Consider the following 18,440-nt stretch of genomic DNA (forward strand, 5'->3'; position numbering starts at 1 on the left):
AAAGGCAGTGTGAATTATCAGATACCATGAAAAGAAATAGATAAGCTTTATTAAAGTACCAGAGGAGAAGACAGGGAGAAAGGAAAAGAGTGTTTACTTAAAAAAAATAGCAGCTGACATCTTCCCAAATCTGGAGAGAAATTTACACATCCAAGGTCCTGAAGCCGATCTGTCAACCTAAAATTTCAAACTAAAACTTTCTTCTCCAAGACACATTATAACAAAACTATCTAAATTCAAAAAAAGGATCAAATAACATGATCAAGTTCAACATGATGCAAATCAATGAATGTGATACACCACATTAATAGAATGAAAGATAAAAATCACAAAATAATCTCAATCGATGCAGAAAAGGCAGTTTGACAAAATTCAACAGCCCTTCATGATAAAAACTCTCAATAAAGGGTTACAGAAAGAACATACCTGAACATAATAAAAGGTTTACATGACAAAACCCACAGCTAACATCATATTGAACAGTGAAAGGTTGAAAGCTTTCTTGCTAAGACAAAGAACAAGACAAGGGTGCCCAGTCACAACACCACTCTTCAACATTCTGCTGTAAGTCTCAACCAGAGACATTAGGCAATGAAAAGAAATAAAATACATCTAAATTGGAAATGAAGAATCAAAGTGGTCTGTGTTTGCAGATGATAAGATTTTGTATAGAGAAATACCTAAAGACTCCCCCCAAATTGTTAGGACTAATAAACGAATTCACTCAAGCTGCAGGAGACAAAATCAACATGTAGAAATCTGTTGCCTTTCTGTACACTAACAATGAACTATCTAAAAAAGATATAAAGAAAAAAATTCTATTTACAATAGCATCAAAAACAGTAAAATACTCATATATAAATTTAACCAAGAAGGTGAAAGATCTAGACACTGACAACTATAAGACATTGATGAAAGAAATCAAAGACACAGAGAAATGAAAAGATATCTTATGTTCATGGATCAGAAGAATTAATATTATTAAAAAGTCCATGCTACCCAATGCCATCTCAAGATTCAATGTAATTCCTATTAAAATTCTCATGACATTTTTCACAGAAATAGGACAAACAATCCTAATATTCATATGGATTCACAAATACCTCCAATAACCGAAGCAACCCTAAGAAATAAAAACCTGAAGGAATCACAATTCCTGATTTCAAATTTTATTACAAATCTATAATAATAAAAACGGTATGATACAGGTATAAAAAGAGACACATAAACCAATACAACAGAATCAAAGGCCCAGAAATAAAACCACACACATACACTTTGCTAACACTTGACTAGTCAGCTAAGAAGACTCCATGGGGAACAGATAGTTTCTACAATAAATGGTGTTGGGAAAACTGGATAACCACATGCAGAAAACTGAAATTGGACCCCTATTTTACACCACTCCAAAAATGATCCCAAATTGAATTAAAGACTTAAATGCAAGAAACCAAATATAAAACAACTAGAAGAAAATACAGAAAACAGCCCCAAGAAACTGGTCTTGACAATGATTTTTTTGCATATAACATCAAAAGTGCAAACAACAAATGCAAAACTTAACAAGTGGGATGACATCAATCTAAAAATCTTCTGCACAGCAAATAAAATAATCGGCAAACTAAAGGGGTTAATATCCATAGTATATAAGAAACTCTTACAACTCAACAGCAAAGAAACCAACAAAACAATATGAAAATGGTCAAAGGACCTGAATAGATACTTTTCCAAAGAAGACATAAAAATGGTTAACAAGTACCTGAGAAGATGCTCGTAATCACTCATCATCAGGGAAATGAAATCAAAACTACAATGAGATATCACCTCACACCTGCTAGAATGGTTATTTTCAAAGAGACAACAGACAACAAGTGTTGGCGAGGCTGTGTAGAAAAGAGAACCCTGTGCACTGTTGGTATGAATGTAAATTGCTACAGTCACTATGGAAAAAAATTTGGAATTTTCTCAAAAAAATAGAAAGAGAAATACTATATAAATGAGCAATTCCCCTTCTGGTCGTATATCCAAAGGAAATGAAGTCACTATTCTGAAGAGATATCTGCACCCCCATGTTCATTTCAGCATTAGTCACAAACTGAGGACGTGGACACAATCCATGTGTCCATCAATGGATAAATAGTTAGAGAAAATGTGAGATATATGTATATATACATGAAATATATAATGGAATACTATTTAGCCATGCAAGAGAATGAAATCCTGCATTTTGTAACAACACAGATGGAACTTGCATTACACTAAGTGATATAAGTCAGACAAAGACAAATACTATATATTTTCACTAATGTGAAATCTAAAAAAGCCCAACTCAAAGGAATAGAGACTAGAATGGTGCTTGCCAGCACCTTGGGCATGGGGGAGCGGGGAAGATGTGAGTCAAAGTGCACAAATTTTTAGCTGTAAAATGAATAAGTACTGGGGATCTAAAGTACAGCATGGTGACCATAATTTACAATACTATATTATAGACTTGAAAGTTGTTAAGAGAGTAGATCTTAAAAGTGATAGCTAGAAAAAACAAGTTAATTATGTGAGGGAATGGAGGTGCTAACTCACCGTATTGTGGTAATCCTTTCACAAATCATCATCTTGAACACCTAAAACTTACATATGTTATATGTCACCAATATTTCAAGAAATCTAAAAAAAAAAATCTCTCAACAAAGTAAAACCCAGGACCATATGACTGCAGTGGTGAATTCTACCAAACATATAAAGAAGTTTTAAAAACAAGACTTCTTACACTCTGTCAAATATTGAAAAAGAGGGAATACTTCCAAACTCATTTTATGACACCAGCATTACCCTGATACCAACACTAGACAAGGACACTAAAAGAAAATAAAATTACAGACCATTACCCCCCATGAACATAGATGCAAAAATCCTCAACAAAATACTAGCAAACTGAATTCAACAGCGTATTAAAAGAATTATACACTACCACCAAGTGAAATTTATTCTTGATATACAAGGGTAGTTTAACATACAAAAATCGATCAATGTAATATGCAACATCAAGAAAATGAAGGGGAAAAAACATGACCATCTCAATTGATGCAGAAAAACCATTTGACAAAATTCAACACCCTTTCATGATAAAACACTCAGGAAACAAGGAATAGGAGGATAAATGCACAGCAAACACAATACTCAGTGAGGGAAGACTGAAAAGTTTTCCTGAAAGCTCTAAGATCAGAAACAAGGCAAGGACGCCCACTTTCACCACTTCTATTCAACACAGTACTGAAGTTCAAGCCAGAACCATGAGGCAATAAAAATAAATAAATAAAAGGCATCCAAATTGGAAAGAAAGAAGTAAAATGGTCTCTGTTTGAAGATGATATCATCTCATATGTAGAACATCGGAAAGACTCCACAAAAAAAGCCGTTTGATCTAACAGATGAATTCAGGAAAGTAGCAGGATACAAAGTCAACACACAAAAATCAGTTGCATTTCTATACATGAACCAGGAGCTCTCTGAAAAGGAAATTACAAAAACAATTCATTTATATCAGAAAGAATAACATGCTTAGGAATTAACTTAACCAAGTAGGTGAAAGGCTTGCACCATAAAAACTACAAAACATTTCAGAAAGAAATTAAAGAAGACATACATAAATGGACACACATCCCATATTCATGGATTAGAAGGTTTAGTATTGTTAAAGTGTCAATATTACCCAAAGCAGTCTACAGATTCAATGTAATCCCTATCCAAATCCTAATGATGTTTTTTGCAGAAATAGAAAAACTCGTCCTAAAATTCACATGGAATCTCAAGGGACTCAGAATAGCCAAAACAATCCTGAAAAAGAAGAACAAAACTGGAGGACTCACACTTCCTGATTTCAAAACTTACTACAAAGCCACAGTAATCAACAGTATGGTATTGGCATAAAGACAGACATAGAGACCAATGGCATAGAATAGCGAGCCCAGAAACAAACCCTCACATATATGGTCAAGTGATTTTTGACAAGGGTGCCAAACCATGCAATGGAGAAAGATTTCTTTTCAACAAATGGTACTGGGAAAACTGGATATCTGCATGCAAAAGAATGAACTTGGACCCTCATCCAACACCATATACCAAAATTAACTCAAGGATATAAATGTAAGACCTAAAATAAGAAAACTCTTAGAAGAAAACAGGACAAAATCTTTATGACACCAGACTTGCCAATGATTTCTTGGATATGACACCAAAGGCACAGGTAACAAAAGAAAAACAAAGGACAAATTGGACTTCATGAAAATTTTGTAAGTTGATACATCAAGAGGCACTGTCCATAGACTGAAAACGCAACACACAGAGTGGGAGAAAATATTTGCAAATCATATTTCTGACAAGAGACTGGTATCCGCAATATACAGAGATGTCCTAAAACTAAACAACTGAAAAACAAGCCAATTCAAATATGGGCAAAGGACTAGAAGAGACAGTTCTCCAAAGACTTATGAATGGCATATAAGCACATGAAAAGACGCTCAACACCACTAATCATTAGAGAAATGCAAATCAAAACCACAATGAGACACCACCTCACACCCACTAAGATGAGCGCTACAGGAAAGACAGAAAACAACAAATGTTGGCCAGGATGCGGTGAAATGGGAACACGTGTACGCTGTTGATAGGAATGTAAAATGGTGCAGCTGCTATGGAAAACAGTAGGAATGTTCCTCAAAAAATTGAACATAGAATTATCACATGATCCAGCAATTCCACTTCTGGATATACACCCAAAAGATCTGAAAGCAGAGCCTTGAAGAGATATTTGTACACCCATGTTTATAGCAGTATTATTCACAATAGCTAAAACGTGTAAGCAACCCCAATGTCCACTGACACATGAATGGATACACAATGTAGTATATCCATACAACAGAATATTATTCAGCGTTACAAGGGAAGCAAATTCTGCAATATGCTACACATGGATTAACCTTGGGGACATTATGCTAACAGAAATAAGCCAGTCAGAAAAAAGATAAATACTGTATGATTCTGCTAACATCAGGAAGGGAGACAAGTGAAAATCACAGAGATGGAAAGTGGAATGGTGGCTGCCAAGGGCTGGGGGGAGGGGAGAAGGGAGAGTTATTGTTTAATAGGTATAGGGTTTCAGATTTATAAGAGTTATGGGGATGAATGGTGGTGATGACTGTGCAACAGCGTAAATGTATTTAACACCACTGAAGTATACACTTAAAAATGGTTAAGACGGCACACTTTTTGTTATGTATATTTTAACTCAATATACAAAAAGGAAAAAAAAAAGAAATTAGCTATCAAGCCACAAAAAGACATAGTGGACTCTTAAATACATACTGCTAAGTGAAAGAACCCAAGTGGAAAAGGCTATATACTCTGTTCCGTAGTTTTCATATATTCCAATTACACAACATTCTAGACAAGGCAAAACCATAGAAACAGTATAAAGATCAGTGTTGCCAGGAGTTGGAAGGCAAGGGATGAAGAGGCAGAGCACAGGGAATTTAGGGCAATCCAACTCTTCTGTAGGATACTGTCATGGTGGATACATGAGATTATGCATTTGTCAAAATCCAAGTACGTGACAGTGAGACAGTGAACCTTAATGTAAACCACGGACATGGTTACGAACACTGTAGCAGCATCAGCTCCTCACTTGTAAGGAATGAGCAGCACTAACACAGGTGGTCATGCAAGATGTTAACAGTAGGGGAAACTGTGAGGGAGGAGGGAGAAATGCTCTGCACTATCTGCTGAATTTCTCTGTCCATCTAAAACTTTCCTAAAAAACAATCTATTAATTAAAAATTAATCAATGGAAGGTAGGGAGTGGGTAGAAATATAGAGAAAACAAGAATATCAGAATACTGATAAATGTTGAAGCTGGGTAATAGGGACATGGGGGACTATCACATTTTTCTGTTTAATTTGTGTATGTTCAATGTTTTCCACAAGAAAACATTTTTAAAGGTCCAGATTAAATCTAGATTATATGTAGAAGGAATCAAAGAATGTGAAGAAAACAGATATTTTTGAAGCAAGTACTCAAGGGGCACACTGAGGGAACGTGCAATCACACTGGATAGAGAGTGAACGTCCTAGTTCCATCAGGAAGGTTCGGAGCTCAGTGAGGAAGGCAGGCGACAGCACAGTCAGGGAAATGACAGATAATGATCACGGAAAAATGTTCGCCCTCACTGGTCACAGAAATGCCAATGATGGGCCCTGATAGGACTGCCCTAGGATTTACAACTTCGTGACAACCACACTTAGAGCAGACTCAGGGAGACAGCACCACGTCCTGTGAGAATGCCAATCAGCACCGGCTTCCTGGAGGGCAAACCTCCTGATCCCTGAAACCTGCAGGCCACTGGCCCGGCTCCTTTGTTATACTGATTCTGTCCAAAAACAAAGGGATTGGGTAAAGATGATGGATTGAATAAACACAAGTAGAGCCCCTTTGACATAAAATCCCTAAAAAATGACCCAAAGATTCTTTCATTGATGAACAAATTCATAATAGCCCTGGGAACCATCAAGAGAGCCGACATTTTGAGGAAGACATCAAAGAGAGACAGCAGCTGGTGACCGGGGACCCCAGCGGGGAGCTCCGTGTGGGACATGGAGACCAAGCCAGGGCGCCCTCTCCCCCTCCCCGTCCTCCCCCTGCCGCTCATCTAACACCTCCTGCATCGCCCCTCCACTCCCAGCCACTGCCCACCTCACGCTCCAGGAATACAGGAGCAGAGGCGCAAGGCGCCCTTTCCACCAGCACATCAGTCCTCTTGCTCTCTGCATCTGCCCAGGCAGTGGAGCCCAGCCCTGCACCTCCTCAGGTCCCAGCACGCTCCTCCCGGGCCCTCAGGCTCCTCCTCTCCATCTGGTCCTAACTGCAGCAACTGTTAGCTCATCTCCACCTTACAAACAAAACTCTCCCTTGGACCCATGCTCCCTTTTGGCTACTGTCCACTTTCCCGACTCCCCTTCATGGCTAAACTTCTTAAGTAAAGTGCCTCATCCCTACTGCCCTCCCATGGCCCCCTTCCCCCACTCTAGACCCAGCTTCATTCCCACCCTCTCAAGGAGACTGAGGTCACCAGTGATCCCATGTGGCCGAGTCCAGCCATCTTCTCTCCATTCTGATCAGAGCTGTATCCCACCCAGCTGAGCACCCCTCCTTTCTGCAATACCCTTTTCCCCTTGTGACTCTTGCGACTCCGTGCTCCACTGTTTCAGTCTCCTTTCCTGAACCCTCTTCAGCTGCACCTCTGCAAACACTGCCTGTTCCTAGGCTGGGCCCTGGTCCCTTCTACAGCTGCAGTGTCTCCAGGAGACCTCATTCAATACCATGGTTTTAAACATCTCTGACCTCATCCTGACTCTGCAGACACACCAATGCAACTTTAAGACTTTAGGTGCTAGCTCCCCAGCATCAGCACCTAAGGAGTATCTCAGACTCAATTCCTTTCAAAATTTTACTGTCATATGAGTTCCTAGATAGCATCAAATATTTCTAAGAAAGAGGAAAACTTTGGATACAATAAAGAGTGGTGAACAAAGTAACCAATAAAACATATACTTACATCCAATCATGGTTGCTTGATGGGGAAAATAAGAACACAGAACTAAGATCAGACCGTCTCGAGGTGGGGAGTGGAAGGTGATGAGTTGGGAGTGTAGAACACAGGAACTGATCAACTCTAAGCATTTACAGAAAGAGAGACAGAAATTGTTGTTCCTAAAGGCTGAAAGACACCCACTAGAAGAAGAGAAAAATCATGGGAAAGCCTAACAAATTAAAAATGAAATTAAAGAGTAGACTTAAATTCCAATTTATCAATAATCACAATTGTAAATGGATCAAATTGCTCTAGAAAAACATGAAGGCTCTCAAGTTGAGTTAAAATATAGTTATAAAATAAAGGGATATAATATGGTTGAAAATAAGGAGATAAAGAAATAAGACTTTAAATGGGACAAACAGGGGTTTTCTGTGTTGATAACTGTCAGGAACACTTATGCACCTCACAATATGGTCTTGAAACATAAAGCAAAACTGGACAAACAAGAAGACACAGGCACCTCCAGAATCACAGGGAAACCTACCTTACCTCTCTTAGAAATCCACAGGTCAAGTGATACAGTAAGTTAGGAAACAGATCTGTTGACAAACACAAAAAAGCTAGATCTAGCCTCAGCCTGAGGGACAACAACATAAGAAACTAGTGGAGAGGAAACATTCTCCTCAAATCACAATGAAACAGTCACCACAATGGACTGTGTGCTAAGCCACAGTGAAATCTCTAAAGAGTCCAAAAAGCAGAAATCTATAAGTAACCATATTACCGGACCTTAAAGCAATAAAAATAAAAAATAATCACAAAATATTGGCTCCCCTCCCCCAACCTATCCACTTGAAAATCTGTCCACACCCTTCTAAATCTCTCAGGTTACAGAGGGGATCCAGACAGGACAAACTCTTTAGAAATGAGCAGCACTGAGAGCAGCATGTGGCAAATCCATGGCGTGGAGACTAAAGGACAGAAGAGACACAGCCTCCACTGCAGGTATCAGGGAATATCAACTCTACACGAAGAAGCTGAGCACTTCCCTCCAGGAGCCAGAATAACACCACAATAAAACCAACAACAGCAGAATGAAGTGAGGATTCACGAGGCAGGAACAACAATGCAGACCTAAGCAATGGAGTTAAGGGCTGGCTGTCTGGAAAGACCTGTAACAGTGAGAAACCTTGTACAGTCTGACCAAGAGGAACAGACAAAGGCACCAAACTGTACCATCAGGTACAAGAAACTACAGAAACTGCTTTAACGTGATAGGAGAACATAGCGGATAACTCTGACCAAGACATCAGCGGTCCTCAACTGGAGCTGTCCTTCCACCAGAATGCATCTGGAAACACGCAGGATGGGTTTTGTTTCTTGTTTTGTGTTGTCCTAATGGTTGTTGCCCTGGGGGTCCTGGAGATCCTGAACAGCCTGTCACATAAAGCCGTTTCCCTCCTGAAGTGTTACTGACATCTGGGAAGACAAGCACTGATCCAGATTAAATGAACTATGTGGTAGGGAAATGTTTTCCATGGATGTATAACAGGCAAAAGATGGTACCCTCAATACATAAGGAATATCGAGAAACCAATGTTTACAATTACTAAACTGTAAGAGAGCGGGAAAAACAGAAACATAGCCAATAAACACACCAAAAATATATCCAACCTATTTGTACAGGTGGAGAAATATGCATGTAAAGTACAGGGAAGAGTTGAGGAGATTACACACCAAATTTTACTACCAACAAGGAATAAAAGTTGGGAGGTAGGTGAGAAATAGGAGTTTTTACCACTTCTTACCTTATATACTTCTGTAGTATTTTAATTTTTACAAAAGAGAATGTATTCTACTCAAAAAGATGTTTAAAATTTTAAAGAAATTATTCAAATGTTCAAAATGACTTCAGTTCATGGATATTCATTAAAACACGAATGGAAAGAACCTCCCCATGACTTTAAGAGTCTCCTATAACTTTTCTAATAGTTACTATGTCGATTTTATTTCACATTTAGATCCTAACTCATTGGAATTTACATTTGTTTGAGGGAAGCAACAGAAGCTGATTTTCTCCTGTTCAAGTGGAAAACCAACTATCCAGTCACCATTCATTGCGTAGGTCTGGCTTTCCCAGCAGACCTGCAATGCCTCCTTCTCCACCTGCTAAACCCTGACAACTACCGCTGCCTCTCGAGCGCCCTAGAACTGGCGGGGTGAGCTCTGCAGCCTGGGCTCCCTGTCTGCGAGGGGCGGCTACCAGCAGAGCCTTCTCCCAAGACAGCAGCAGGCATGCTGCACACAGAAGTGCTCAGGGGCCGTCTGCTGCATAGCAGGAAACCCCTCATGATGAGCAGGCAGTGGGGGAGCCCCGAGCACCGGCACTGACCTCGGCTGGGGGCAGCAGGCTGCTAAGGCAGGAAGCCCCCTCCCTTCAGCTCGTCCAGCTCCTCCTGCAGCGTGTGCACCTGGCTGTCAGCGGCTGCCCCTCTTCAGCTCGCCGTTCTTCTCCACCTGCACCCACAGGCGGCACCCGTGCTCCTGTTCCCCCGGGAGCAGAAGCAGTAGGAGTGCAGCGAATCGAGGAGATCTTGGGCCCCCAGTGCTGACAGGATGACCTTTCTGAGGGACGTGGGGCTGGTGTCGCTGTGTTCGCCCTGCACAGCTTCTGTGGCTGGCTTCAGGGTGACATCTGTTGGAGGGTGGAGGGGCTCTGGGAGGGTTTCTGAGGCATCATTGTGAATGATGAACTTGGGGGTTCTGGGCCAAGCCCTAGTCAGGCTCAAGGCTGGTCCCTCTGCAGCTGGGCTCCACATCTCTCTTCAACCTCTTTCGGTCAACAGCCTCGCGGGGGACAGATGGCCTTTCTCGAGTGTGCTCTGAGAAGAAAGTGTAAGAAGGTTGCCAGCCAATAAATCTGCACACCCCAGATCCTGAGGGATAAAGTCACCCACGGAAATGCCACTCTTACCTAAGAGGCCCTGGCAGGGAAGAGGGGGGTCTCATTGCCAGCATCTATAGCAGACATGTTTGCATCTCCCTGGCTGCCTGACGCTGTGGAGGCCACACTGTCTCCTGGAGTTCCTTCCAGAGACTCTGCACCTGCTCCTGACTGGCGGCTTCCTGGGCAGCCCTGGGTGCAGGTTCACCCTGCACAGTGGCTCGCTTCAACTTGCGGGAGCCCTGCTGGGCCCTCAGGTTTTCCCTTAAGGGCAATGATCAACCTGCAGCTCCTTTCCCATCTGCTTCACTCGCATGTTCCTCAGGCCCCCGGTGCCCTTCCTGGTGTCCTTTCTCCTGGGGCGGCCACGGCCTTCAGCTCCCCTTCTCAGTCAGGTGGAAGATGGAGGGCACGGCCATGGCTTGAGCATGTAGTACTGACCATCCAGCCTTTCCAAGAGCTTTTTTTAGTGAAACGTTCACTACAGACGAAAGAATGCTTAGTGGGGTCCAGTCATCCCTGTGAACAGCTTTTAACCACTGAACCAGACGTTTTGAACCCTTTATGTGGAGCCTGCAAGGATAAATGAAAAAGTAACTAGAAAGAAAGAATTAAATGTCTACCCCTAAAATAATCAACTATAGAAACAAAACAAGTGTTTTTGGGAACACCCACACCTGTAGCCACTTTACCCATTTAAACCTTTAGTAAAGATTTAAGGAACACCTTCTGCTTGCAAGTTATTACTGGAATAGAAAGATGAAAGACCCACTGTCTACCTTAAGAAACTGACCATCTGTAAGACAGAGGAGGAGGAAAGGTGAATACCTCCTCCCAGGCTATGGTAAGTGCCCTGTAGGGACACAGACACTCGGGCAGATAGCACAGGATGGCATCAAGACAACAGGAAAGGCTTCAGGAAGCCTCAGAAATAGTTCCTAGAAGCTCATGGCTGCCCAACCCTCCTGCTGTCCATGGGATGCAGTGCTAAAATGGGGAGGGTTGGTCCCCCTATTTCAAAGCCAGGCCAGGTGTCGGACAGCAGAGCCTCCCAGGCACTCAGCAGGGCGCCTGGCCCCAGCTCTGCTCAAGTAGCTGAGGTATGCAGGACTGCCACCAGGAGAAGGTCAGCCCCAAGGGTTGTGGTTCCGTGTTCCTCCTGTCCTCCCCCTACCAGGAGGAAAGCTGTTCTCTGTACAAAGCAACAAGCCCCTGCAAGGTACTGACCAAGACACTTCATCATCTCTTCTCTGCATTAAGGTAAATTCTCTATTTAGACCAAACTGTGCATGTGGGGGGTTGGGGGGGTCTCTTTCAAGGGCTTTCTGCTCCACCTGAGGTCATTTAGCCCCCCTGAGGCTGCTGTGGACCAGACCAGGTGGATACTAGGTCCTCAGGGAGTTCCAAGCAACATGACCTTCTAACCTTTCTCAATGCTTTGTGACTAGTTACCAAAGGACCACCACCTCCTTTGCCCCCAGACCACGTTAAACAATGACACATGCCAAGAGCAACCTTCTCTGCAGTGCTTTGCCTCATTCTCAAAAACAGTAACAAAACTTTTGGGACACAGGCTCTGAAGGAACTGTCAAGAAAGCATGGTGGCTGACCTCTGAAACAAGCTCATGTTACTAGTTCTTTGGATAGATTGTAACAACTTCCGACTTAGAACAAACCACTGTAAACCTTCAATAATTCTACAGACAACAAGTGGCATTCAGGTCTTTCAAAATTCAACAAGAACCTGCAATGCAAAACAAAAGGATCTGCCAGGAGATTTTCAAAGTAAAATGTGTTCAGTGCGCTGTTTTGGGACCTCCAGTGCGGAGTCCGCAGGAAAGGACTCACTGAACTGGCTGAATTCCAGAAGCCCTCATGAAGGGAGCCAGGCCAGGGGGCAGGCAAACTCCTCACCATGCTGTGGGAGCCCAAGGAAGAAGTGAAGAGAGGAGCCCCTTCCCCGAGTCCCCAGGGTAAGCCCCCGGGTGAGGAGTGGGCCACGCCCTCCACCACCCAGGATGCTGTCAAATGCAGAGTTCGCTGTCAGATGCCTCTCCAGGACTCACCTCCAGTGCAGAGCCACCTTTCCCTGCACTGCCAGGACCCGTCTAGCAACAGAGCATCTGGGAGGTGCGTCCATCCCGGAGGTACAAGCGGCTTTTGCTCAGCCACATTCCTGATCACAGAGATCAAGGCAGGCTCACTGCCATCAAAAGAGCAGAAAAGTCACAGCAAATGCCAGAAGATAGTGACCTAAGGAAGAGCGTTTCCAGAATACCCTGTTTGTCAACATTGTTGGCCTCAGCCCGAATCAATGGAGAGCAGGGTGGTCATAGGGTGGGACTGAGTGTGGTGGAGGCCATAAGGTGGGTGCTGGTGGCCATGGGGAGGCCGCAGTGGCCCAAAGCACCCAGAGCAGAGATGGTGGCACAGACCAAGGCCACACAGTGCCCGGCGCTGACTCACCTGCTGGACTGGCCCCGAGGGCCTGAGCACAGAGTGCTGCCTGCCTCAGGCTGAACCTCGAGGGGGGCTGACCAGGCGGCAGCGGCCAGTTACCTGTGGAAGGTGACAGCAGTTTCTCCTTGTTGCCCGGCAGTGGGAACGGTTCGCGGCAGTGCAGTGATCACCATCCCGGGCCTCAGGCTGTCGTGCCACCAGGCTCTGGCCCCCTTCTCACCACCCCACAGCAGAACCGCCACAAGGTTAAGGGCTTGTGGCGACACTACAGCACATGGGAGCTGGTCCCCGGGCCTCGCAGGGCGGCAAGATAGCGGTGCACGCCCATCCGTCCTCAGTAAAGCAAGATGGCCGTGCCTGCGGGCCCAGGCAAAATGCTGGCTGACACACCCACCCCAGGGTCACGCTGCCCAAACTCGTTTGTTCGGCTGTCCCGATGGGTCACTGCTGCGGTGTTCTGAGTGAAGAATGCAGACTGCGGGGTAGCGAGAGTGAGGCTGGCCCTCCGCGAGGGGAATTGCCATATGTCAAGATGGCGAACGAGGCACTTCCACCCACTGCTGGCCCCTCCCGCGTTGCTCCGCCAGATTGGGCCCAGCGGCTGCCCATCACGCTGCTCTTATTCTCTGGGGCAGCAGAAAGAGGGACGCGGGTGAGGGCACACCCACGCCGGGTGGCCTGGGAAGCTGCACTCGCCTGGGCCCGCGGCTGCTGGGACTGGCCGGCGCAGTTTGGAGTGAGGCCGCGGGGCAGAGCTGGTCCTCATGCGGAATGGGCGGGGGTAACTTCTGTAGTGAGACCGGTGCATCTGACAGCCTGGCCCCTGCAGGTCTGGACACTCTTTCCCTCCGCTCTCGGAGCTCAGGCGCCGGCCTGACAGGCCCACGGCGGCTGGGGAGGGAATGGCAGTGGGGCGTCGGTGAGGGGATGGGTGGCACTGGGCGGGCCTGAGGCGCTGGCCTGACAGGCCCACGGCTGCTAGGGCAGGAGGGGCAGCAGGGCATTGGGGTGGGGAGGCAGGGGCACAAGGTGGGGCTGGGGCACGGGCCTGACAGGCCCACAGCTGCTGGGGCGAGAGGGGCAGTGTGGGGTCGGGGAGGGAAGGGGCAGCGCTGGGCAGGGCTGGGGTGCTGGCCAGACAGGTCCACGGCCGCTGGGGCACGAGGGGCAGTGGGGCATCAGGGAGGGGAGGGTTGGCGACAGGGGCATTGGGGCATCGGGGAGGGAAGTGGTGGTGCCAGGTGGGCTGGGGCGCCGGCCTGACAGGCCCACGGCCGCTGGGGCGGGATGGGCACTGGGGCGTCGGGGAGGGGAGGTGGGGCACTGAGAGAGGCTGAGGCGCTGGTTCTTGGGAGGCTTTTTCCTTCCCCTCCAGGAGTTAAGAAGTGGAAGCTCTCTAACTCCTCTGAAGTTATGTTGTAGGCTGGAGGGGAGGAACCTACTCCAATGCTCACAACACACGCATGATTCTGTTGACAGATAGATCATTCCAACTTCTTTTTCTGTGATGAGAAAGAGAAACAATCCATCTCGTCGGGTCTTAACTTCTTGGGGTCCTAATACAATGTGTTGGGTGGCAGGGGTGGGGTATTGGTGCTTTGGTCAATGCTAGTGTTGGGCAGGAGGGAGAATCCTCCTCTGCCCTTTCCCTTAAGGTTCTTATGGCTGCCCAAATAATGAAAAGACAGGTTAGCAGGACAAAATAATACCAAGTTTAATAACATGTATACATGGGAGAAACTCAGAAATGAGCAGCTCATCATTCTGTCTAAGCTGCTTGCTTAAGTATTGTATTGTAGCTAAAGGCATGGAAGGTGTTGGAGGGGTAGTGGTTTGGGATTTCAGAGGGGAAGAAGACAATTCACATGAGATAGAAATGCAAATGTTTGTCTGAAAAATCTTTTCAGGGCAAGCTATAGAGACTGTGGCCAGGGAGAGACAGACATTTTGATAAAATGGGCTTGTTGGTGCCTTTCCTATTGCAACATCTATTTTACGTTGCATTACAGCCACCATATGATATTGGCTTCTTCCCGAAACAGGTCTTCTATGTTAAATTCTTTAGGCAGCTTGGGAGGGGAAACTCAAATGTTCTTCCTGAGTGTTCTGAGTCTTTATTGTCTTCAGCTCAAAATAATCCGCATGCCAGAATGGTGCATCTTGGGGTCGCCTGCCCTGAGCACCATCACTAGCATGCTTCTGCTCCAGAGGAGACAGTTCATTAATTTTTCCTGGCAAGATATTTTGGATTGTTGCAAGTTGCCTTGGAAGCATTTGTACACGGGCTCTCTTTTTCTTCCCACAGCAATTTTAGTTCCCTCATTCCTTGTGAGGAGTGATTTGCTTTCAAGTATCCCTGCATCTGTCAAGGAAGACTTCCATTTGGTTTAATTCCACCTGTCTTCATGGATGGCATTGTTTTTGCTTCCTTTTTCTTTTCCTGGCAGCTGCAACATAAGTTTACTGAAATCTCAGTTTGGGAACTGTACAGTAGACTTGTAGGCAATATTTCAATGGTTTGTGGCATCTGGCCACTTAAACATGTTAGGTGGCTGGAGGAAACAGTAGCCCTGACTTCCAAAGGAGCATGTTCAACAGATGTATTTCTGGTGACGTTTGTTTAAAAAAGACAAAGAATCAGACAGTGATGCACTGTTTGCTGGGGGCACATGGTGGGGGAAGGAATAGAATTATTTACTTCTCCATCTGTTCTCAGGTTATTACTGCTTACATACCTACGACCATTCCCAGGAGAGACTTGGTTAAGGTAGAAAACACAGTTTAATGTCAGTCATATTACCTTAGATATGAAAGTCATCAAGGTAAAGTTAGGAAAAGACATGTGATGAGTGGTAATGGGACACTGAAGGCTGCTTCAAAGTAGAAAAGGTGTTTGGTTTGAAAGCCTCTGTTGATGCTGATAAGAACATGTATGGTATTTGTAGGATGTGGTGGGGAGTTTTCTTTCTAACATGATGCTGTGCGTCCTTTTAGGGCTGATTAATGGACCAGCCTCTCCTGGCCCCTGGTGTTCTTACAGATTCGGCCTTCCTTGCCCAAGGGTTAGGCAGTTCCTGGTAGTTTTTATAGTTATCCATTCATTAAGCTACATTTCTTATTGAGTGCAAGGTTTGGTTCATGCATTGTCCTAGACCCTGGGGCCAGAGAAGTGAGCAAAACACAAAAAGCATGCCCTGGGTGACGTTCTAGATGTGACACCAATGGTGTGGCTCATGTGGGAGAGTGATGTGTGCCAGGCTGGAGGGGGGTGGAGTTGTAGCCAGGAGGGCCAGGAAAGGTCTCACTGCAGAGGTAGATTTTGAACAAGGCCCAAAAGCAGTGCAGGAGGAAGAGCAAGTGGCCTGCTCTGGGAGCAGCAAGGAGGCCAGTGTGGCCAGGGCACAGCCGGTGACGGCAGCAGGAGCTGAAGGCAGAGTTGTGACTTTGGCCCAATCGTCAGCCCTTGTTGGTCATGACAAGGACTCGGGCATTGATTTATTCTGAATGAGATGGTGACCCTTTGGAAGGTTTTGAGAGCAGGAGTAACATGGCTGGACATAGGTTTAGCAGGCTCAATCAGGCTGCTCTGTTGAGAACATACAACAGAGAGGCTGGGGCAGAGGCAAGGAGACTAGTTAGGGTGCTGTTGCAATAAGCCAGGCAAGAGGCCTTGGAGATGTAGGTCAGGGTGGGGAGAGGAGGTTGAATTCTGGGTGTGTTTGGAGATCGAGACAGTAGGACTGTGCACAGATGGGAAGTGGTGAGGGGTGGGGCTGGAGAGGGAAGATTTGAAGTCGGTGCTGAGTTTATGGCCTGAGTCAAGAAATAAGAGACTCAGATGGGGAGACTTGGGGAGGTCCTGCTTGGTGGAGACCTGTTAGGAGTTTGGTTTTGGCTGAGTTGACTGTGAGATTTATATTTTGTCTGTGGCTCTTTTCCACGAGAGGAGAGCAGAGAATGGCCACCTGGAATCTGTCGTATGAAGTCCCTGTGCCCCTCCCAGGCTCCCTCCTGACACAGACATCCTATGGGAAGGCCTTGGAGTGGAGGTTCCTCTGTGCCAACTTTCTTGGGTGTCCTGGCCTGTTTGCACTGCCCCTCCCTGGGTTTGTCACCTTGAAAAGATTTACTCACTTAGTGGAGCCTCAGGTTTTCAAAAGTTAAAGTTTATGTAATCAGTGGGCTTGAAAAGCAGTATAAAATATTTCCAAAAATGCAAGAAATAGGTAAATTTCAGGAAAAAAGAAGATTCTAGTATTACATTGTATGTGTTAAAAATTCTTGTTTCCCTTTCTGCCTCCCCTGAGCGTGTGTAGTCATATTGTTAGTTCTGTTCTTTTCTTTGGGATGCAGTGTTTTCAAATGGAATTCCAGGGCTTACAATTGAACAGCAAGTGTTAAATATGATTAATTGTTTATAAAACAATGTCTTGCCACGGAAATAACAGTTAATTAACATTATTTTCTGAAAGTAATAAATACATGTGGCTTTTCTTGTTGAACTAGAAAAATGCTTTACAACTTTCTTCTCTCCTTTCCATTAAAGTGTAGGTTTGTGTGAATTTGCTGGATTCTTCAAACACTGGGTTTGCCATTTACAAGGTCACTGTGGTCCAAAGCAACGTGACTGGGAGCAGAGGTCTGGGGTCAGGGTCTCTAAGATAAGCCCCCCTTGAGCCTGCACAGAGAAGTACTTGAGGCCCACACGTTCTTCCTGGGTGTCCTCCCTGCTCATACTCACTGCAGAAGGAGGCTTTCTGCTGAGAGAAGCTACAGAGCCCTGGAAAGCTGGGAAGGCACCTGCACAGGGGGAGGGAGTTGCTGCCCTTCCTGAGGTTGTCCCTGTGCTCCCCTTGAGCCTGTGTCTACACGTAGGGTGGAGTTTTGCACCCACAGTGTAGGGGCCCAGAGAGTGTAATTTGTGCACATTGAGAAAGTCTGTGAATGTCAGGAGTTCTGTGTCTGGATTAGAGTTTATGAATTTAGGGTTCATTTGAGTCACAACCTTAAACTGCATCCTGTCGAGAGTCTCCTCACTTGTGAGAGTGGAAGCTGAGAGATGGAGCCCTTCTTTTCCTCCCCGGGCAGGGGAGGGTGTGTGAGCTCCCAGAGTCCATTCCTGTGGCTGCTCAGGTATCCCCACCCTTCTGCACCAGGGACTGACCCACTCCAGGGCTTCTGTCTCTACCAGGAGAGTTTAGAATGTGTTTAACTTTCTGCATGTGGCTTTCCTTCTGTCCTGTGGGAAACAGGTTGCTTATCTGTGCTGATCCCAATATTTGTGTTTCTTTGCTTTGGATTCCTGTATCGATTGAACAGTGCAGCCCTATATTTCTGGTTTCCCTTAGCTCTTTGTAATTTTATTTCCTGTATGAGAAATAACATTTTGAGTTTCTTGGGCTTAAAAATGTGAATTGATGGAGAGATATAATGTCAGTAAGGCAAGAAAATTG

General features: G+C 45.2%; 1 protein-coding gene across 2 annotated transcripts in view; it reads right to left on the minus strand.

The window, feature by feature from the left end:
• LOC101403991 (ral guanine nucleotide dissociation stimulator-like) overlaps nucleotides 1-18,440 on the minus strand; it is a 64,420-nt gene that overhangs the window by 15,214 nt on the left and 30,766 nt on the right. Inside the window, exons 4-6 of one of the 2 annotated variants that reach the window (XR_015551359.1) lie at nucleotides 12,994-14,489; nucleotides 12,594-12,780; nucleotides 10,983-11,100 (exon numbers count right to left, since the gene is read on the minus strand). The gene's annotated coding sequence lies outside the window, so the exon portion shown is untranslated. Of the gene's footprint in view, nucleotides 11,101-12,593; nucleotides 12,781-12,993; nucleotides 14,490-18,440 lie in introns of those variants that run through there. The other variant, XR_015551360.1, reaches the window with a different exon arrangement.

This window comes from Ceratotherium simum, unplaced genomic scaffold (genome assembly GCF_057802395.1).
Source record: "Ceratotherium simum simum isolate JZ-2026a unplaced genomic scaffold, ASM5780239v1 HiC_scaffold_44, whole genome shotgun sequence".
Lineage (NCBI taxonomy): Eukaryota > Metazoa > Chordata > Mammalia > Perissodactyla > Rhinocerotidae > Ceratotherium > Ceratotherium simum.